Source organism: Chlorocebus sabaeus, chromosome 18 (genome assembly GCF_047675955.1).
Source record: "Chlorocebus sabaeus isolate Y175 chromosome 18, mChlSab1.0.hap1, whole genome shotgun sequence".
NCBI classification, from domain to species: domain Eukaryota; kingdom Metazoa; phylum Chordata; class Mammalia; order Primates; family Cercopithecidae; genus Chlorocebus; species Chlorocebus sabaeus.
The window spans coordinates 70,448,114-70,471,049 of record NC_132921.1 but is presented as its reverse complement, the minus strand read 5'-3'; the positions used below and the strand labels follow the sequence as shown (position 1 = coordinate 70,471,049).

The following is a 22,936-nucleotide window of genomic DNA, read 5'->3' as shown; positions in this document are numbered from 1 at the left end:
AGTGGGCTTGCTGGGTCATATGCTAACTCTATCTTTAATTTTTTTTTTTTTTTTTGAAACAGAGCCCTACTCTGTTGCCCAAATTGGAGTGCAGTGGGATGATCTCAGTTCACTGAAGCCTCCACGTCCTGGGCTCAAGTGATCCTCCCACCTCAACCTCCCAACTAGCTGGTACAAAAGGTGTGTGCCACCACAGCTAATTTTTATATTTTTTGTAGATACGGGGTCTTACCATGTTGCCCAGGCTGGTCTCAAAATCCTGGGGTCAAGCCATCCGCTGGGCTCAGCCTCCTAAAGTTCTAGGATTACAGGTGGGAGGCACCATGCCCGGCTCTTTAATTTTTTGAGGAACTGCCAAACTGTCTTCCACAATAGCTGCACCATTTTACATTTTCACCAGCAGCATATGAGGGTTCTAATTTCTCTATAACCTTGCCAACATTTGTTATTTTTCTTTTTTCTTTCTTTTTTTTTTGAGACGGAATCTCGCTCTGTCGCCCAGGCTGGAGTGCAGTGGTGCCATCTCAGCTCACTGCAAGCTCTGCCTCCCAGGTTCACCTAGTTCTCCAGCCTCAACCTCCCAAGTAGCTGGGACTACAGGCACCCACCACCACGCTCGGCTAATTTTTTGTATTTTTAGTAGAGATGGGGGTTTCACCATGTTAGCCAGGATGGTCTCCATCTCCTGACCTTGTGATCTGCCTGCCTCGACCTCCTGAAGTGTTGGGATTACAGGCACGAGCCACCATGCCCGGCCAACATTTGTTATTTTCAGTTTTTAAATTCTAGCCATCCTAGTGGGTGTGAAGTGGTATCTCATGGTTTTGATTTGCATTTCTCTTATGGCAAATTATGTTGCACATCTTTTCATGGGCTTTGCACATTTTTAAATCAGGATTTTTGTTTTGTTTTGTTTTGTTTTGCAGTTGAGTTGTAGGAGTTCTGATATATTCTGGATATTAACTCCTCATAAGATAGATAATTTGCCAGTGTTTTCTGTCTTTCCATGGGTTATCTCTTCAGTCTGTTGTGCTTTGGATGCATAGAAGTTTTAAATTTTGATGTAGTTTAATATATCTATTTTGTTGTTGTTGCTATTGTCTATGTTTTTTGGCAAGAAAGTATTGTTAAATCCAATATCATGAAAATTTTACCTATATTTTCTTCTAAGAATTTTACAGTTTTAGGTCTTAAATTTAGGTTTTGGGTCCATTTTGAATTAATTTTTCTATGTGACATGAGGTAAGGGTCCAACTTCATTATTTTGCGTTTGGATATCCAGTTATTTCCAAGATTATTTGTTGACATACCATTCTTTCCCCCATTGAATAATCTTGGCACCTTTGTTAAAATTCAATTGACCATTCATGTATGGGTTTATTTCTAAACTCTATTCTATTTCATTAGTCTATATGTCTATCTTTGTGCCAGTACCACACCGTCTTGGTTATTATTGCTTTGTAGTAAGTTTTGAAATCAGGAAGTGTGTCTTCCAACTTTGTTCTTCTTCTTCAAGGTTGTTTTGGCTAGTTGGGGTCTCTTGCATATCATATGAGTTTGATGTATTCTTATTCTTCCCTGCAGTGACATTCCTACTGGTCCAATTTGGTCAAGAGAGCTCTTTGCCAGAGCCACAAGGATACTGTTCTTTTAGTTCACACTCATGTGCTACAGTCATTCTGCAAATACAGCACCCAAGCCTGAGTCACCTCCCTTAGGCCCTTCAAGAAAGAGTCCTTCGTGTTCTTTCTTGCTAACATTTATCATTTGGAAGGCCTTCAACCTATTAGAGCTGTTCTAACATTGAACTCAAAAGAGAAAGGCCCAGAACCTTTCCTCCCAGGAGACTCCATAGTCTGTATGCAAATGTATCCACTGCCACCCCAGTGTCAAACTTGTTAGATAAGTTGGTCTAATGCAAAGGCACAGAAGTCACCAAAGTGATTTTGTCTATAATAGTAAACATTTTATCTAGAGTGACTTACTGCCTTCACCTCTAAAAGGAGATACAGGCCAGGTGTGGTGGCTCACACCTATAATCCCAACACTTCAGGAGGTGAAGGCGGATGGATCATGAGGTCGAGATCGAGACCTTCCTGGCCAACATGGTGAAACCCTGTCTCTAATAAAAATACAAAAATTAGCTGGGCATGGGGACATGCACCTGTAGTCCCAGCTACTTGGGAGGCTGAGGCAGGAGAATCCCTTGAACCTGGGAGGCAGATGTTGCAGTGAGCCGAGATCGCACCACTGCACTCCAGCCTGGCAACAGAGTGAGACTCCATCTCAAAAAAAAAAAGGGAGATACAACTAACATCATTTGTAAGATTGGCTGTGTCAGCACCTTGCTACAAAGGAGTGAATCCTCCCATTCCAGAGCAAAGCATAACTTTTGTTTTATGTCCTTCATTAAAGAGGAACCTTAATAGGGTTCCTCCAGCTTTGTGCTAGAGCAGTGGTCCCCAACCTTTTTGGCACCAGGGACCCGTTTTATGGAAGACAATTTTTTCCATGGACAGGGGTTGGGGGATGGTTTCAGCATGGTTCAAGTGCATTACATTTATTGTGCATTTCATTCCTATTATTATTACATTGTAGTACATAATGAAATAATTATACAAGTCACTGTAATGTAGAATCAGTGAGAGTCCTGAGCTTGTTTTCCTGCAATTAGCGGTCCCATTTGGGGGTGATGGGAGACAGTGACAGATCATCAAGCATTCGATTCTCATAAGGAGCATGCAAGCTAGATCCCTCGAATGCGCAGTTCACAATAGGGTTTGTGCTCCTATGAGAATCTAACGCTGCCACTGCTCTTATGACCGGAGGCGGGGCTCAGGTGGTAATGCAAACAGTGGGGAGTGGCTGGAAATACAGAGGAAGACTCACTCACTCGTTTGCCCGCTGCTCATCTCCTGCTGTGCAGCCCAGTTCCTAACAGGCCACCAGCCACTACCAGTCCATGGCCTGGGGATTAGGGACCCCTGTGCTAGTGGAAGGAGGAAGAGAGGGTAGGAGGCAGCTGTGATTCCATGAGGGGGCAGAATGACTGCATCTCCAGGTCTCTTACTAAGGATCTCCGATTTCACAGAATCTTGGGGGCATTTAGTGGCAGGCAACCTTAGGAATCATCTCATCCATATTCGCTCCATGTGACACTTCTCACAAACGTGTGCTTCCTTTTGAGAGGCTGTGAACTTTTTGTGGAGCTGAAACTGTGTCTCCCTATAATCCATATTGGATTGTCTAGACAACACAGACCAGGGCAAGAGAAGGTAGGCTTAGTGAGGATAATAGCTAATACCTAATGAGTGCTTATTAATGCTAAGCACCATGCTATGCATTTTAAATAGTTTTTCCTTCTAATGCAACAAAATCTTACCAGTAAGTCCAGTACTATGATTCTTGTCTGGATTTTACAGCTGAAGCTGTTTCCAAAGGTCACCTAATAAGTTGTGGCACTTGTCTTCACCTTTATGAAGTCTCTGTGATGGTGGCTAGAGTTCCTGCTCTTACCCCAAGGGATACGGTCTCTTAGGACACTGGGACGCTCAGATTGCTCCTGGGATAGGTGTCCAAAAGGAGGAAAGGACCTGCAACTTTTTTGTTTCCTCTCCCAGTTTTGCCTGGGACTTGATCTGAGGTTGTGGCTGCCTTTGGATTTCCTGATTTACCAAATGCCAAAAGATGAAGATTAAAGATAAATTAAATCCCCAGATGAGTGGAGCCAGTAGCTTCATAGACTTGAAATTTCAGAGCTCTAGAGAGTAGAACCATCTTCATGCTGTAGTTCCTTTGGGTCCTGGTGATACTGCTATTTGTGCTGAGATCTGCACCAATGCAACAAAGATTTTTAAAGTCTCAGGTGATGCTGAGCACAGTGGCTCACACCCGTAATTCAAGCACTTTGGGAGTCCGAGGCAGGTGGATCACTTGCGTCCAGGAGTTTGAGACCAGCCTGGGCAATGTGACAAAACCCCATGTCTACGAAACATACAAAAATGTGCTGGGCAAGGTGGTGCAATGCCTGTGGTCCCAGCTACTCAGAACGCTGAGGTGGGAGGATTGCTTGAACCTGGGAGGTTGAGGCGGCAGTGAGCCATAATCATACTACTGCACTCCAGCCTGGGTGACAGTGAGACCTTGTCTCAAAAAAAAAAAAAAAAAAAAAAAAAAATGTCTCAGGTGAAATATCCAGATAGGGAGGTAAAAACAACTATTGTTCCATGACAGTCTAAGCTGTGCTATTTTCCAGGCATGATTTTCTGTATGCGTGTTGTCTGCCCTTTCCCGATAGATGTATTTGAATCCTTGTCCCTTTCTCTGACTTACTTTTCTTCCCTGCGGCGTTTGTCTATAATTGGTCTTTGTTGTTTGTTTGTTTGTTTTTTGAGACAGAGTCTTGCTCTGTCGCCCAGGCTGGAGTGCAGTGGCGCAATCTCGGCTCACTGCAACTTCTGCCTCCCGGGTTGAAGCGATTTTTCTGCCTCAGCCTCCCAAGTAGCTGGGATTACAGGCGTATGCCACCACACCTGGCTGATTTTTGTATTTTTAGCAGAGACGAGGTTTCACCATGTTGACCAGGTTGGTCTCGAACACCTGACCTTAGGTGATCTGCTCAACTCGGCCTCCCAAAGTGCTGGGATTACAGATGTGAGCCACTGTGCCCGGCCCCTCTATAACTGTTTTTAATATAAAAACAAAACATATTTTAATTTATGTAATCATTTACTGTGTATATTTCTTGTTATTAATATAAAAGGCAGGCAAGTAGAAGATGATAAACTTTTTCTTTTAAAAATAAAATTTCTTTTTAAAAAGAAGCAGAAAAACAAAACCAGGTGGCTTGTAACTTTTTCTCTTTCTCTTCCTGTGGATTAATAATTCTTGATTTAGAAAAACGTTCTCCAGCCCTACTTTAAGAGACAATTAGGCCTGAGTTGTTTTCTTCCTTCACGTCATACCCGAGAGAAGCACTGAGGGGGAGATTGTTAGTACCTGTTAATTAGCCTCAATATTTAGAATAATATTTTTTTTTGTTTTTTTTCAGACGGAGTCTTGCTCTGTTGCCCAGGCTGGAGTGAAGTGGCGTGATCTTGGCTCACTGCAACCTCCACCTCCGGGGTTTAGGCGATTCTCCTGCCTCAGCCTCCCGAGCAGCTGGGATTACAGACACTTGCCACCTTGCCCGGCTAATTTTTGTATTTTTATTAGAGGCAGAGTTTCACCATGTTGGCTAGGCTGGTCTCAAACTCCTGACCTCAAGTGTTCTGTCTGCCTCGGCCTTTCAAAGTGCTGAGATTATAGGTGTGAGCCTCTGTGCCCAGAAGAATATTTCTTAAACAGAATATCTGAAAACAAAACTGCCAGATAGTGAAAAAGCTTTTAAATATTCAAACTTGAGGAGTCTACAACTCTACTTAGTTAGTGATTAAGAGAAAAAAACAATCGTTTAAAAAATATTTAGGAATGTGCATTATTCGATTTTATTAATATAATTAATAGCTGTCCTATCAGATTTAGCTCCTACAAAGAATAAATTATGTATTTTATTCTGAGTGTTTCCCTGCTTAACATTCAGTATTGAGACTTTTCCTATGGAATTTGGAATAAAAAGTCTAGAACATTTGGATGTACATAAATGTTGTTTCCAAGTACTTTGAAGTATATCCTACCCTGTTTTCTGTCTGTGTCATTTAAAAAAAATTATGTTTATTTTACCGTGGTAAGAATACCTAACATGAGACCTACCATTTTAAGAGTTTTTTTTTTTTTTTTGAGATGGAGTCTCACTCTGTCACCAAGCTGGAGTGCAGTGGCACGATCTTGGCTCACTGCAAGCTCCGCCTCCTGGGTTCAAGTGATTCTCTTGCCGCAGCCTCCGAGTAGCTGGTACTACAGGCACGCACCACCATGCCCAGCTAATTTTTGTATTTTTATTAGAGACAGGGTTTCACCATGTTGGCCAGGATGGTCTCGATCTCTTGACCTAGTGATTCGCCCGCCTCGGCCTCCCAAAGTGCTGGGATTACAGGCGTGAGCCACTGTGCCCGGCCAGTTTTTTCTTTTACTGTGGTGTCTGTCTCATTTTGGCATCAGGATAATGCTGGCTTCACAAAATGAGTTTGGAAGTGTTTTCTATTGTCCATCACTTTGCTGTTAACTTTTCTAATTTAGTATATACAAGAAGAACAATGCAAAAATCGTGTTGATACTGAAAGTTACTAAGTAAAACCTGCTAAAATGGCACCTGGGTACTGTTGCCATGGGGACAGGCAAGGAGAAGAATGAATGTAGCTTGAATTCTTAGAAAGACAGTATGTGAGTTGCTCTTCAGTAAACTTGTGATGAAAATATCTTAAATGGCTATTTTTTTAACAAAAACAAACAAAAAGCGGCAGCAGCATTAACAAGGGCAAAGAACATCACCAAAATCCTAAATCAAATAACTTCAGCTCAGTTGACCTTTGATTTGTGTGTGCTTGTTCCTTATGATAATTACCTAAGTTCCTCTGCAAAGCAGTGAGCCTGGGAGGCATGACATCTAACATGGGTGCAAATTAAACCCTCACTCCCACCCCAGCCTCCTCAGCCTCTATCTCTGAAGAAAATATGGGATTTACCTAACGTCTATTCAAATAGTGTATATTGAACTAGAAGACAAGAAAGGGATTTTGCATGTTAAGCTGCAGCTGGCATAAGAAACACATTCATTCTATCAGAAAATTGGGTAATCTGGATTATAGTCCTGGCTTTGGCACTGCCATTGGCATAGCAATGTATTTCAGTGTGTGTGTGTGAGGGGCAATTTATAAGTATCTGCAGTTCTCAGGCTCCACCTTCCAAGGAGGAAGGGTGCTTTATACAGACTGGAGTTGTATTATGCATACCCCTGAAAGGATGAAGTTGAGAGAGTTGGATGGAGTTGAAAAAGGCCAAAACAATTTACATTTGAAAGAAACAAATACAATATTCCTCAGAGAGGAATGGTTCTGAACAGATGAAAGGAGGAGTGAAAACAGAAACCCAATGAAGCTGATTTGGAGAGATGGAAAAGTATAGGGAAGAAAGGATTTTTCTTTTCTTTTCTTTTTTTTTTTTTGTTGAGACAGGGGCTTGCTCTGTTGCCCAGGCTGGAGTGCAGTGACATGATCTCAGCTCACTGTATCCTCCGCCTTCTGGGGTCAAGTGATCCTTCCACCTCAGACTCCTGAGTAGCTGGGATTACAGGCGCAAGCCACTAGGCCTGGCTAATTTTTGCACTTTTTATAGAGACAGGGTTTCGTCGTGTTGCCCAGGCTGGTCTCAAACCTACTCCTGGGCTGAAACCTACACCCACCTTGGCCTCTGAAAGTGCTGGGATTATAGGCGTGAGCCACTGCTCCTGGTGGAGAATTTCTTTAAGTTTACATACACTGCAATGCGCCCATTATAAATGTACCATCTGATGAGTTTTGACAATCGTACTTTTAAACAATATTATGGGAGGCTGTTGTTTTAGGCTGAGCTCCTGTGCTAGGCCCCAACAGACCAGACCAAACCAAAATAGAGTCACTTATGCTAAATGCCACATAACCACACTGAAACTTCAAGGAAGCAAGCAGATAGATCCCCAGCCAGACCAGTTTTTTGAGAACAGGAGATTCCAGTCTACCTGAGTCAGCATAATAAGGAAGTTCCTCTGCTTTAACTTTTAGAAAAAAAAAGTAACCTGATATTAATCAGTGCTATTGTTCTATTTCCTTGTTTTCATCTCACAAACCCCAGTGTTCTGCCTTAGCTCGGTGGGAGTTCTCATCATATTTTGTAGAATGGAGGCTGTCCCAATTCACAAGTCTTGAGCAAAGCTAAACAGATCTATAACCAAATTTGTGGTAATTTTGTCTGTTGACAGTATATAGCTATGTAACTACTACTGTGATTAACATGAGCATTTCTGTCACTCCACAGAAGTTCCCTTCTGCCCAGTCTTCTGTTACTAAAGATTAGACTTGTCTTTTCTCATTTCATATTAATAGAATCACACAGTATGTACTATTTTGTGGTTTCTTTTGCTCGTTGCAATATTCTTGAGATTCATCTAGGTATCAGTAATTTGGTTCTTTTTATTGCTGATGTGTTTATTGCAGGGATATATACAACTTTTTATTCAACTACTGATAAACATTTGAGTTGTTTTCTGTCTGGGACTATTATGGCTAATGCTATTATCATTAGTATACAGATTCTTGGACATCAATTTTTATTTCTCTTAAAGAAAATACTTAAAACTGCAATAGGGCCGGGCGCAATGGCTCACAGCTGTAATCCCAGCACTTTGGGAGGCTGAGGCGGGTGGATCACCTGAGGTCGGGAGTTCGAGACCAGCCTGGCCAACAAGATGAAACCCCGTCTCTACTAAAAATACAAAAAATTACCTGGACATGGCGGTGGGTGCCTGTAGTCCCAGCTGCTTGGGAGGCTGAGGCAGGCGAATTGCTTGAACCTGGGAGGCGGAGGTTGCAGTGAGCTGAGACTGTACTCCAGCCTGGGCAATAAGAGTAAAACGCTGTCTCAAAAAAACAAAACAAAACAAAACAAAACTGCAATAGCTAGGTTAGATGGTAAGTGTATGTTTGACTTTATAAGAAATTGCCAAGCTATTTTCCTGAGTGGGTTATACTGCTTTACATACTCCTCAGCAATGTATAAAAGTTTTGATTGCCTTAAAGCCTCTTCAACACTTGGTATTTTCAAGCTTCTTTTTGTTGTTGTTGTTTTGTGAGATGGAGTCTCGCTCTGTTGCCCAGGCTGGAGGGCAGTGTCGCAATCTTGGCTGACTGCAACCTCCGCCTCTTGGGTTCAAGTGATTCTCCTGCCTCTGCCTCCCAAGTAGCTGGGACTACAGGTGCACACCATCACGCCTGGCTAATTTTTGTATTTTTAGTACAGATGGGGTTTTACCATTTTGGCAGGGCTGGTCTCAAACTCCTGACCTCAAGTGATCTGCCTGCCTCAGCCTCCCAAAGTACTGGAATTACAGGCATGAGCTACTGCACCCGGCTCTCAAGCTTCTAATTTTAGACATTCCAGTGGGTGTATAGAGGTATCTCCCATGGTTTCAATTTCCTTTCCCTAAGGACTGATGACTTTGTGCACCACTTCCTGTGCTTATTTGGTATTTGTATAGCTTCTTTGTTGAAATGTTTTTTTACCCATTTTAAATTCGGTTATTTATTATTATTATTAAGTTGTAAGAATTATTCATATATTTTCAATATTAGTCTGTCAGATACTGCAAATATTTCCTCTCAGTCTATGGCTGGCTTTTGCATTTTCTTATTTGTGTTTTTTAAAGAGCAAAAAAAATTTAATTTTGAAGTCTATTTGTCATTTTTTTTCTTTAATGATCTATGTTTTGGTGTCTTTTTGTCTATTGATGAGACAGAATCTCACTCTGTTGCCCAGGCTGGAGTGCAGTGGTGCAATCACTGCTTACTGCAGCCTTGACTTCCTGGGCTCATGCCATTCTCCTGTCTCAGCCTCCCAAGTAGGTGGAACTACAGGTGCATGCCGCCATGCCAGGCTAATTTTTATATTTTTTGTAGAGACATTGACGAGGCTGGTCTCAGTCTTCTGGGCTCAAGTGATCCACCCACCTCAGCCTCCTAAAATGCTGAGATTATAGGTGTGAGCCACTGCACCTGGACTTTTTAGAAATTTTAGTGTTTTCTACATATGTCATCAGCAGACAGGGATAACTTTATCATTTTCCAGTTTCTATGCCTTTTATTTTTTAAATTAAACTTATTTTAATTGATAAATAAAAATTGTACATATTTATCATGTGCAACGTGATTTTTGAATTATGTATGCATTGCAGAATACGTAAACCAAGCTAATTAACATGTATTACCTCACCTACGTATCCTTTTTGTGGTGAGAACACTTGAAATCTACTCTTTTAACAATTTTCAAGAATAAAATACACTGTTACTCGTTAGCGTCACCATGTTGTACAATAGATCTCTTGAACTTGTGCCTCATATCTAACTGGCCAACATCTCAAACCTCCACTGCTTTATTTCTTTTTCTTGTCTAATTGCTCTGGCTAGAACTTCCAGTACTATCTTGAATAGTAGTGATGATAGTGGGCATCTTTGCCTTATTCTTGGTCTTAGATGAGCATGTGATTTTAATTGAGCATATTAATCACTTGGAAGGCATCACAAAATTCTATTAGATTATCCTCTTGATATTTGCTTTTTAGCAAATCATTACATTGTAGACAATCTCTTCAAATTAAAGGTTATGTGGAAGCTCAGGATTACACAGTTAAATGGTTTTTGAAAGATGTAAATTTCCTTTGTACTTGCACTGAGGTCTACAACATACTACTGGGACTATAGTTTGAACTTGAATAATATATCCAGTGCAAACTTGTGTCAGGATGAAGATCTCACTTCTTATTTTAGCTTTTGTTAGTACCAGAAGTAGACAAAGCAGATTAACATTACTTATGATTCAAACATTAGTCGTGGTCAAAATGACTGTCTTAGTCTATTTGTGTGGCCGTAACAAAATATCATAGAGTGGGTAATGTATAAAGAAGAGAAATTTGGCAGGGTGCAGTGGCTCAAGCCTGTAATCCCAGCATCTTGGGAGGCTGAGGCAGGTGGATCACCTGAGGTCAGGAATTCAAGACTAGCCTGGCCAACATGGTGAAACTCCGTCTCTGCTAAAAATACAAAAATTAGCCAGGCATGATGGGTGCCTGTAATCCCAGCTACTCAGGAGGCTGAGGCAGGAGAATCGCTTGAACCTGGGAGGCGGAGGTTGCAGTGAGCCGAGATTGCACCATTGCACTTCAGCCTGGGTGATGAGAACGAAACTGTCTCAAAAGAAAACCAAACAAACAAAAAAAGAAGATAAATTTATTTCTTACACTTCTGAAGGTTGAGAAGTCCAAAATTAAGGAACCAGCAATTGGTGTCTGGTGAGGGTTGCTGTCTGCTTCCAAGATGGTGCCTTGTTGCTGTGCTCTCACCTGTTGGAAGGTGGAAGGGCGAAAAGGGATTAAGCTAATTCCCTGAGCCCTTTTATAAGGCAATAATCTATTTATGATGGTGGAGCCCTCATGACTTAATCACTTTCCCAAAGGCCCCACCTCTTAATACCATTATAGTGGGGATTGTATTTCAATATGAATTTGGGAGGGAATACAAATGTTCAAACAGTAGCAGTCCACCCTGGCCCCTTCAAATTCACGTTTTTCTCATATTCAAAATATAGTAATTCCATCCCAACAGCCCCCAAAAGTCTTAACTCATTCTAGAATCTACTTTAAAATCTAAGTTCAAAGTCTCATCTAAATATTATCTAAATCAGATATGGATAAGACTCAGGGTGAAACTCAAAATATGACTCATTTTGAGAAAAATTTATCTCTAACTGTAAGCTTGTGAAATCAAACAAGTTATATACTTCCAAAATAGAGTAATGGGGCAGGCATGGCGTAGACATTCCCATTCTTAAAAGGGAGAAAAAGGCAAGAAACAAGGGGTAATAAATCCCAAGTAAGCCCAGAACCCAGTGAGGCAAACAACATTACATCTCGAGGCTTGAGAATAATCTTTGACTCCACATCTTAGCTTCCAGACACACTGGAGTGGGGATTGGGTCCCCAGTCCCCCAGGGGACCCCACGACCATGCCTTTGCTGGATGAAGCCCACGCTGCAGCTCTCAGGAGTTGGAGTTGGATGCTTATGGCTCTTCCTGGCTGGCATTGCATGCTGGTGGCTCTACAGGTTTGCGGCCTTTAGGAGTGGCTGTCTTGCATGGCCTCACTAAGCATTGCCCTACTGGGGGCTCTCTGCAGTGGTCTTGACCCTGTGGCTCTGCTGGGCATTGCCATAGCGGGGACTCTCTGCCACACCCTGCCTTGTGGCAGTTCAGAGCTCTGAGACTGAGGTTGTGAGGTATCCTTTGAAATCTAGGTGGAGGTAGCCATGCTTCCACCGTTCTCGCGTTCTGCATGCCTGGAGAGTTAGCATCACATGGATGCCATGAAGGTTTACATACTGTGCCTTCTGGATTGTTGACCCGAGTTGCATCTGGGCCCCCTGAGCCACAGCTGGAGTGGTCAAGGAGTCTATGTTGTTGCATTCCAGTGGCACCAGAATTCAGGGAGCAGAAGCTTGGGGTGCCCCTGGGCAGTGAGCCCCAAGGTCCCATGGGTGCCCTGGGATCGTCCTTTTGAAACGTTCTTCCCTCAAGGCCCTGGCACTCTGGGCCTGTGATGAGAGTGGCAACCTCAAAGATCTCTGAAGTGCCTTTGGGATCATTCTCCTATTGTCTTGATGAATAGCATCTGGCTTCCTTCTGTCCATACTAATCTCCTTAGCAATATTTTGCTTGGTCACACCCTTGATGTTCTTGCTCAAACACACTTTTTCATTTTTAACGACATGGCTAGGCTGATAATTTTCCTTATCTTTAACCAGGCTGAGCGCAGTGGCACAGTCTCGGTTCAACTGCAGCCTTGATCTCCCAGTCTTGAGTGATCCTCCCACCTCAGTCTCCCAAGTAGCTGGCACTACAGGTATGCACACCGTGCCCAGCTAATTTTGTTTATGTTTTGTAGAGATGAGGTCTCATTATGTTGCCTAAGCTGGTCTCAAGCTCCTGGGCTTGAGTGATCCTTCTGCCTTGGCCTCCCAAAGTGCTGGGAGTATAGATATGAGCCACTGCACCCAGCCCTTTGTTCCCCTTTTGACATAAATTCCATTTTGAATTCATTTTTCTCTTTCTGAATTTCATTATAAACAGTCAGGAGAAGCCATGCAGCACCCTGAAACACTTTGCTTAGAGATTTCTTCTATCGAATATCCTAGTTCATCACGCTTAAATTCTGATTTCCACAAAGTACTGACACGGACACAATTCAGCCAAGTTCCTTTGCTAGTTTGTAACAAAGATGGCCTTTCCTCCAGTTTCCAATAAGATATTCCTTATTTTCATCTAAGATCTCATTAGAATGGGCTTTACTGTTCACATCTCTACCAGCATTCTGATTGCAACCACTTACATAATCTCTAAGAAGACCGAGGCTCTCTAAGCTTTCCTCTTCTTCTGAGCCCTCACCACAACTGCCTTTAATACTCCATTTATGGCCATCTAGGATGTTTCTAGTATGCAGTTCAAAATTGATCCAGCCTCTACCCATTACCCAGATCCAAAACTGCTTCCACATTTTTAGGTATTTGTTATAGCACCATCTCATTTTCAGCACTAAAATCTGCATTCGTTAGGGTTCTCCAGAGACCAGAACCAATAGGATATAGATGTAGATATAAATATATAAAAGGGGATTTATTGGGGGAATTGGCTTATGAGATTATGGAGGCTGAGAAGTCTCATGATAGGCCACATGCAACGTGGAGAACCAAGGAAGCTGGTAGCATGGCCCAGTCCAGGTCAGAGGCCTCAGGACTAGGGAAGCTGATGTGTAATTCTCAGTCCAAATTCCAAGAGAAGCAGGGGCGCTGCTGATGCAAGTCCTGGAATCCAAAGGCTGGAGAGCCTGGAGTTCTGATGTCTGAAGGCAGAAGTGTGTCCCAGCTCCAGAACAGAGAGAGAGAGAGAGAGAGAGAGAGAGCGCACAAATTTCCTTTTCCTCTGCCTTTTTGTTTTCTCTAAGCCCTCAGCCAATTGGATGTTGCCTGGTCATACTGGATGAGGGCAGATCTTCCTTATTCAGTCCACTGATTCAAATGCCAACCTCTTCTGGAAACACCTTCACAGACATACCCAGAAAAAATACTTTATAAGCTGTCTGGGTATTCCTTAACCCACTTAGAAGGTTGACAACTAAAATTAACAATTACAATGACTTTACCACAGTGTAATATTTGCATAGAAGTGCTGTTTTGCCTTGTAATTTTAGCTTGACTTAATGAAGACACATTGTCAAATCTGCAGCAAAAACTGATTTTCTTGTTTTGAGACAGAGTCTCACTGTGTCACCCAGGCTGGGGTGCAGTTGCACAAACACGGCTCGCCGCAGCCTTGATCTCCCCGGCTCAAGTGATCCTCCTGCCTCAGCCCCACAGATAGCTGGGAATACAGGCAAATGCCACCATGCAACCATGCCTGGCTAATTTTCGTACATCTATATATCTCTATCTATCTATCTATCTATCTATCTATCTATCTATCTATCTATCTATCTATATTTTTTGTAGAGACAGAGTTTTGCCATGTTGCCCAGGCTGGTCTCTCTAACTCCTGAGCTCAAGCGATCCACCTGCCTCAGCCTCCCAAAGTGCTGGAATTATAGGCATGAGCCACTGCACCTGGCCAACAAAAAGTAATTTCTAAATCCATTCAGTTTATAATAATGACAGGGACAGGAGGCAGGGAAATTCTGGGCAGAAGAGGGTGGGTCCCTGACAAAGGCCCCATCCTCAAGGCGAAAAGCTTAATACTGTGGCCAAAACAAGGACTTACATCCCTGTTTTCCCGCTCTAATGTTGCCTTTTCCAAAACCACCCTTGGCTCACCCCACTCCCTATCCTGCGCCCATAAGAACCTCAGAACTCAGCCAGCAGAGAGGATAAGCAGCTGGACGTCACAGACTACAGTTGGACATCAGAAAGAAGCGGCTTGACTTCAGTGATGAGGAGGATGGGAAAGGAAATTGGCTACAGTCAGGTAAAAGTGCTGAGGAATAGCCATAGAGGGTTGGGGTCTAACCTGGAGTTTCACAAATCTGCCCAGTTGTGCAGCTTTCTTTAGCCAGTTGGATATAGAAGTCTATGTTGTTGCATTCCAGTGGCCTAATGAGTAACATGCTTAAAGTAAAAACAAAAAGCAAAGGAAGGTCAAAATACTACCATCATTATCGATAAAACTGATAATTGAAGATGTGGCTTATATAATCAAGTGGACTTCCAAATACTGATCCCTAGAATTAGACTCACCCATCAGCCATAGGCATTGCTGAGGCACCTCAGGGCCCTCATTCCCCACTGGAGGCGGCGCCTATAACAGGGAGGGTGTGGGGAGCAGGGCCACTTGGACCCAAGAGAAAGATGCCCCCCAGTCGTGAGAGCCTTCTCCCCAGGATCATAAAGATAGAATGGAATCATCAGTGTGCAGTCACTGATCCCGTGTTCACAATACTTAAATCAATGCCTCCTCTCCTGTTTTAGAAGTGTCTGGCATTAAGTGCTCCATTCTACTAAAACACACAGAAAATTAAAGTGCACCCTTTTAAACCAATACACATGCCCCACGAAGGATGCCTTTTAAATGTGGATGACAAATGGTTCCAGGCACCTGTTTGACCAAGGCTTAGCTGATCACAGATGCCTCTTCTGGTTCCAGGGTGACTTACCACCCAATTCTGCCATGAAACTACCCTTGCAGGCTTTCTAGAGTCGGAGGCTACCCAGCAATGGATCAATGGGCTGAGATGCCTTATGGCCATCAGAAGTGTTCAAGCACTGGATGAACACTCAAGCACTGTTTCAGATGATACAGACGAGATTCCTATGAGCACAAGAGCTTTAGAACCACAACCACCAAGGACTCTGAAAATTCGAACACCCTATGGTTTAAAGGAACTGTAGTTTTTCTGAATTGAAGCATGAAGCTCATATCATCATCTCTCATCGTGATGTACGCTGCTAATGCTTTCATGAACAGTCCATGGAGCAAAATGATAGAAAGTCTGTTCATGAATTTACTGGTTAATCTAGCATATACAATCTAGTTACTGTGAGCAGTCAGATGGAGAAAAATGATTATGATGAAAAGACCCCAGGGAAAGGATTTTTCTGCTTGAATAGATGAATGTCAAAATTAAATTACTTCCACTGGGAAAAGCATATCAAATTCAAGATGGAAGGAACCACGCACTAAGAAATGGAGACTAGCCCCAGAATAATGTTTCTTCAATTTTTTAAAAACCACAATCCAAAATATACTTAACATCATGATGCAGCACACACACACACACACACACACACACACACACACACACTTCTAACCATAACAAAAGTTTCACAAAACAACACTTACCCTTATTATGGACAATGCGTTCTGACTTCTACTATGTTTGGATTTTTAATAATTCTGTTATTGAAGCATAGCAAATAGGCAGAAAAGGACATGATTATAAGTGTAGATCTTGATAAATTTTCACACAATAAACACATCTATGTAACCTATATTTTATTCTACTTCTTTTTATTTTTTTATTGTAAAATATTTATAACATAAAAAGAACCATGTTAACTTTTAAGTGTGTGATTCTGTGCATTAATTACATTCACGCTGCTGTGCAACCATCATCAGCAACCATCTCCAGCACATTTTTCATCTTCCTAATCCCAAACTCCATACCTATTAAACGGTCATTCCCTATTTCCCCTCCTTTGCCTCTGGTAACCTCCATTCTACTTCCTGCGTCTGAACTTAACTACTCTAGGTACCTCATATAAGTGGAATCATATTTGTCCTTTAGTGACTGGCTTCTTTCATTTGGCATAATGCCCTCAAGGTTCTCCATGTTATAGCATGTGTCCAAATTTCTTTCCTTTTTAAGGCTGAGTAATATTCCACTGGATGCATATGTATCCAGATAGATAGATAGATAGATATAACATTTGGTTTATCTTTTCATTCATCAATGGACATTGCATTGCTCCCGCTTTCTGGCTATTGTGAATAATGCTGCTATGAATATGAGTGTATAAATATCATTTTAAAAAATACTAGTTGCAACACATTAAATTGATTTTCTTGATGTTGAAAACTCTGGTGTATTAGTTCAAAAATGGAAATCAAACATATTCTTTCCTTTGAGCCTGATTAAGCTAAATAGGCCACTTTCAGACTCTTCATTTCCCTGATTTTTTGAACTGAGAAGAGACTTAGTGTGCCTCAGAAGGGAAGCTGTAGGAGTGGATTTCCTTCCCTTTCACTTTGGAAGCTGCCCAACAGTGAAACGCAATGCCTCACGGGGAGTGGGGGACCCCTTCACCTAGCCACCCTCAACACACACTCAGCCTTCCATTGTCTCTTTGTGAAATGAGATAGTGTGCTGAGTCAGCCAGGCTTTTGGCATGCTCAGGGTTGAGGTGTGGATCCATAGTTCCTACACTCCCTGCTAAACGAGACGAGCTGAATTGGACTTGCTCAGAAAATTTCTGACAGTCCACAGGCTACTCTGAAAGTTCTTTACCTGCTGTGACTAACATACTGTATATCCTTTCAAAAAAGTTTTGTGAAGAGAAACTACTTCCCTGAGGCATGGGTTTTCTACTGCTGCATAATAAAGCACCTCAAAACTTTCAACAACAGCAGGCCTCTGGGTTGATGATTGGGCTGGGCTTGGCTCGGTGTTCTTGCTGTCTGGCCTGGGGTCACTTGCATGTCGTCCACAGGCTCCAATGGGGCGGGATGGCCCATGACAGCCTTCCCACCTGTGCTGGTTGCTGGCTCTCTGACTCTCTGGCTGTCTCATCCTTGTGGAGGCACCCAGGCTTTTCCTGGAGGACTCAGGGTTCAGAAGGAGACAGAGGGAGCCGCAAGGCCTTTCAAAGCTCCAGCATGGAAGTTCTATAATATCACTTTCTCCACATTCTATTAGCCAAAGCCAGTCACTAGCCAGCCCAGATTCCAGGAGTCAGGAAGTCAACTTGACCTTGGATTAATGGGTACAAATATATATGAGAGAGAAGATATAAGACCTGATGTTTGATGGATCAGTAGGGTGACTATAGTTAACATTCATTGATTATGTATTTCCAAATAGCTAGAAGAGAATAATTTGAACATTCTTAGAATCAAGAAAAGATAACTGTTTAGAGTGATGGATATTGGCCAGGCACAGTGGCTCACATTCATAATCCTAGCACTCTGGGAGGCCAAGGCAGGTTGATTGCTTGAGCCTAGGAGTTTGAGACCAGCCTGGGCAACATGGCAAAACTCTTTCTCTACAAGAAATACAAAAAATTAGCCGGGTGTGGTGGCACAAGCCTGTGGTCCCAGCTACTGGGGAGGCTGAAGTGGGAGGGCCGCTTGAGCCTGAGAGGTCCAGGCTGCAGTGAGCCATGAGCGTGCCACCGCACTCCAACCTGGGTGACAGAGAAAGACTCTGTTTCAATTAAAAAAAAAAAGTGATGGATATCCCAATTACCTGATTTGATTACATGAATGTATCAAATTATCACACGTGCTCTGAAAATATATACATGTAACATGTGTCAATAAAACGAAATGTGTAAATAAATAAACGTGACCTCTTGATGACACGAGCGGCAAAGTCACAGTGAACCGGAGCAGGCAGAGAGACGGGGGGAATAACTGTAGCCCTCTTTGCCAGAGTCTACCACTCTCCACCACAATCCACCAACAATCTATAACATCCTGTTATTGCTTCTTTTAACTTTCCTGCAAATAAGCTCATGCAAATCTTGTTTCTGAAGAGTAGGGTTTTGACCCAACATCCTTACTTCTGATAATTTACTTACAGATCTACCTGCACAACACAAAATGATCTATGTACAAGATTACCCAGGTAGCACACTTCATAATTAAAAACAACCCAAGTATCCATTAATAGAGGACTACTTAAATAAATCATGGTACACCAACAGGAGAGGACACTGTGCAACTATAAAAGAAAAAAAGAAGCCCTTGCATATCGACACAAAAACCCTAGGATATACTGTTGACTGACAAAAATCAAAGTGCTGAGCAATATCCATTGTATCCCAAAAGTCTTAGTGCAGTTCAAAACTTTTATAATGTTAGAAGTACAAGTACTATAAACATAGAAGAAACACGACTTGAAAACTTAATTGTGTAAATTTCTTTCTTTTTTAGATTAATCATGCCATATAATAATTATTATTATTTAATTAATTAATTAAATAATTGTTGAGACAGAGTCCTACTCTGACACACAGGCTGGAGTGCAGTGGTTCGATCTTGGCTCACAGCAACCTCTGCCTCCCAGGTTTAAGTGATTCTCTTGCCTCAGCCTCCCGAGTAGCTGGGATTACAGGCACAAGCCACCACGCCTGGCTAATTTTTGTATTTTTAGTAGAGACGGGGTTTTGCCATGTTGGCCAGGCTGGTCTCAAACTCCTGACTTCAGATGATCCACTCCCTTTGGCCTCCCAAAGTGTTGGGATTATAGACTTGAGCCACCACACCTGGCCCATATTATTTTTAATTACGTACAAAGATCTAACATGTCACTCAGAGACCATTTCACCCACTGCTCTGTTTGGTCACCAGTCTCTTGTCTGTCTCTTCAGTAATGGTGAAGTGCATACCCTTTCCTTGGGGAAGAGAAATCCAGGGTTTGTTGAGGTTGCTATTGGCATCTTTCCCATGAACCACATCAAAAGAACCAGGGTGCCTCTCTCTGTTGGTGACTATACCAATTCTTCTCAGGTTAGCACCTCCAGTCACCATACACAGGTTTCCAGTGTCGAACTTGATGAAACCAGTAATCTTGCCATTTTGCAAATCAATCTAAATGGTATCATTCACCCTGATGAGGGGATCAGGGTAGCAGATGGTATGAGCATCATGAGTCACCAGATGAGGGGTTCCTTTTGTGTCCACAAAAATTTTTCTCACTTTGCACAACTTGTACTTGGCCTCCTCAGGTGCAGTATGATGTACAGGAAAGGGAGCCTTGGTGTCATAGATCAGAGGGAAATTCTCTACCATCTTGTCAGTGCTCATGACATCCATGAATCCAGCAGGGTAGGTTACATTAGTGCAGACTTTGCCATTGATCTTAATGAAACTGTGCATGCAAATCTTCTTTGCTTCATCTCGTGTCCGACATACTTAAGTCTGCTCTTTAGGAAAAGATGATGGAGAGACACTCTCTTAGCTTGTGGGGATGGGTGGATTGATGAGGAGCAAACACATGGGTCAATTTATCCAGCATCAAATGCTATGGAGCTGCTGCCCGCTTCAGATGCTTCTTGGGACCACAACCATGACTGCGTTAGGCAAGGAAAGAGCTTTTATTTTTTTAATTTTTGAGACAGGGTCTCTGTTGCCCAGGCCGGAGTGCAGTAGTGCCATCACAGCTCACTGCAGCCTCAACCTCCTGGGCTCAAGTGACCCTCCTACCTCAGTCTCCGAAGTAGCTGGGACCACAGGCATGTACTACCACACCTGGCTAATTTTCTTTTTTTGGGGGGTAGAGACAGGGTTTTGTCATGTTGCTAGGCTGGTCTCAAACTCCTGAGCTCAAACAATTCACCTACCTCAGTCTCCCAAAGTGCTGGGATTACAGGCGTGAGCCAACATGCTCAGCCTTGTATACATTTCTTATTCACTTAGTCTTGTGAATTTGGAATAATAAATTTTAAACTTAGTGTTTTTGTTTCATTATTGTTTTCTATCTTTGATCAGAGATACTGAAACAAAAAACAAAATGTGCTATTTAAAATTCACAAAACTAAATAAGCATAAAAGAGATTTATATAATACAACTTCCAAGTGATGTTTGTAGCATTTATAATTCTGAAGTTATTAATGCCTAAAGTTCCACCAAGGCTTTTGGGTTACCCTATACAGGGTATGCTAACTTTCATTTAAGAAAAAAGTGGATTCTGTATCTTTGCTGTTGTGAACAGCGGAAATACGGTACATACACACCATAGAGTACTATGCAGCCATGAAAAGAAAGAGACCATGTCTTTTGTGGGAACATGGATGGAGCTGGAAGCCATTATCTTTAGTAAACTAATGCAGAAACAGAAAACCAAATACTATATGTTTTCATGTATAAGTGGGAGCTAAATGATGAGAACACATGGACACAAAGAGGGGAACAACACACACTGGGGCCTACTTGAGGGCAGAGGGTGGAAGGAGGGAAAGGATCAGAAAAAATAACTACTGGGTATTAGGCTTAGTACCTGGGTGACGAAATAATCGGTACAACAAACCCCCATATCACGAGTTTACCTATATAACAAACCTGCACATGCATCCCTGAACCTCAAATAACAGTTAAAAGAAAAAGAAAAAGGTGGAAATAGTTGTATTCATTTCCTGTGGTTTCTGTAACAAACTACTACTAACTTAGTGGTTTAAAACAACACAAATTTATTCACTGCTAGTTCTGGAGGTCAGAAGTCTAAGGAACGCTGCCTTCCTGGAGGCTCTAGGAAACAATCCATTTCCTTGCCTTGTTAACTTCTGGAGGCTACCCGCATTCCTTGGTTCATGGCCCCTTCCTCCATCTTCAAAACCAACAGTATAGCATCTGCCAACCTCTCTTTTTTTTCAGACTCTGACCCTCCTGCCTCCCCCTTTAGAAGGTCCTCTGTGGTTACATTGGGCCCACTGGGGTAATCCAGAATAATCTCCAATCTCAAGATCCTCAGTTCAATCACATCTGCAAAGTCCTTATTCCACATCAAGTAACAAATTAATAGGTTTTGGGGATTAGCACATGGACATTTTTGGGAGGCCATTATTCTGACAACCACAGAAGTATATTGATTTTTGTTTATATCTGCAATAATGATACACTGGAAGGATGTATTAAAAAGTAGTAGATGTGGTTACTTATGGGGGCAGAGAGGAATGAGAACAGAATGGAAGTGAGAATTCTTAACGAATATCATTTTATGAGGATTTGATATCTGAATATATGAGTGAATTATCTATTCAAAAATAAAATGAATAATACGTAGGGCCTGTTTGGTTTCAGGTATCTCTAGCTAGGGACACTTAGATTTTTGTAAATTCAGATGTCATGGACATAACGCTAAAATGGCTGAATTGATCCTACAGATTTGGAACCACATAAGTTTACTTACATGCAATGAACTATACATTCTATGCACAGCAAGTCTGGGATCTGTCTTCAGTTCCTTCTCACGAAGGAAATGTGAAGTCAGTGTGACTAACCAGTGGCTCCGGTTCACCCTGGGACATCTTAGCATGGTTCAGGCTTCCCAGCTCTTCCTGTGGGCACGGTGCTCCCTGCCTTCAGGATTTTAGGATAAGCTGCAGCCCGGTCGTGATCTCTGCTGTGCACTCACCTGTGTTGGGGTGATTTGCGTTTTCAGCCTCTCCCTGTCAAATGAACTGCACTGGGCCAGGTTTCAGGAACTGTGGGCCCACCCCACTGAGATGGGGGGAGGGAGGATAGGTCCTCGTGTCCTTAAAGCACTTTAGTCCCTGAGGCTGCTGCTTGGTGTTTGTGTGTGAGCCAGCTCTGACTCACCACATCGAGAAGAAAAAACTTCCACCGAGGACAATTTGCCAAGGAAATGTGTTCAGGCCCACGCGGCAGTGAGTCCAGCAGTTAGGACGGAACCTGAGAGGAGGCAGTTGGGGAAATAAACAGAGCGCCACCTCAACAGTCAGCGCCTCTGTGCTGGCAGCGTGCGACGGGAGAGGTTTCTCTGCCTGCAAGGCTGCTTGCTTCACAGATTCATGCTTGGCAGGTGACCTGCCAGCTCTCACATGCGTGCGGTGGGCGCCCCGGGGCCTGTCTTCCTCCCCGCCTCCTCCTTGGGCAGGGGCCTGGTTGGTGTTTATTTTTGGTTGTGCCAGAGGGAAACTGCACTTTGAGGAAGAAAAACAGTTGCTGGTTGTTTAGGAGGGGCAGTCTAATCCGAGACGGCCTTGTCTTCTGCAGAAAACAAGCGGGGCGCACATCAACCCAGGCGCAGCCAAGGGGCCGCGGTCCCGCTGAGTCACAGCCCGCTCAGCGCTCAGCGTGACTCAGGGCCGGCCGCCTCCCTGAGGCATCTGTGAGTGATCCCAGGCGGAGGAAGCGGCGTCTCTTTCGTCTACGGCGTCTCCAGACTCATTTCCTTCCTCTGGAGGTCAGGTGTCCCGTGGGGCGCGGTTGGGGGTACCAGGCACCTTTGCATGCAGCTCCCAGAGAGCACCCAT

The 22,936-nt window shown here is 42.9% G+C and overlaps 1 long non-coding RNA gene and 1 pseudogene across 2 annotated transcripts in view; both read right to left on the bottom strand.

Moving 5' to 3' along the window:
- The window catches only part of LOC119618519 (uncharacterized), a 38,889-nt gene extending 16,385 nt beyond the window's left edge, over positions 1-22,504 (bottom strand). Inside the window, exons 1-4 of one of the 2 annotated variants that reach the window (XR_005234838.2) lie at positions 22,075-22,504; positions 16,064-16,117; positions 14,735-14,832; positions 10,925-11,026 (exon numbers count right to left, since the gene is read on the bottom strand). This is a non-coding gene — a long non-coding RNA (uncharacterized lncRNA). The remainder of the gene's footprint in view (positions 1-10,924; positions 11,027-14,734; positions 14,833-16,063; positions 16,118-22,074) is intronic. The other variant, XR_012089339.1, reaches the window with a different exon arrangement.
- LOC103222748 (small ribosomal subunit protein eS4, X isoform-like) lies at positions 16,238-22,077 on the bottom strand (annotated as a pseudogene).
- Positions 22,505-22,936: the final 432 nt, after the last annotated feature.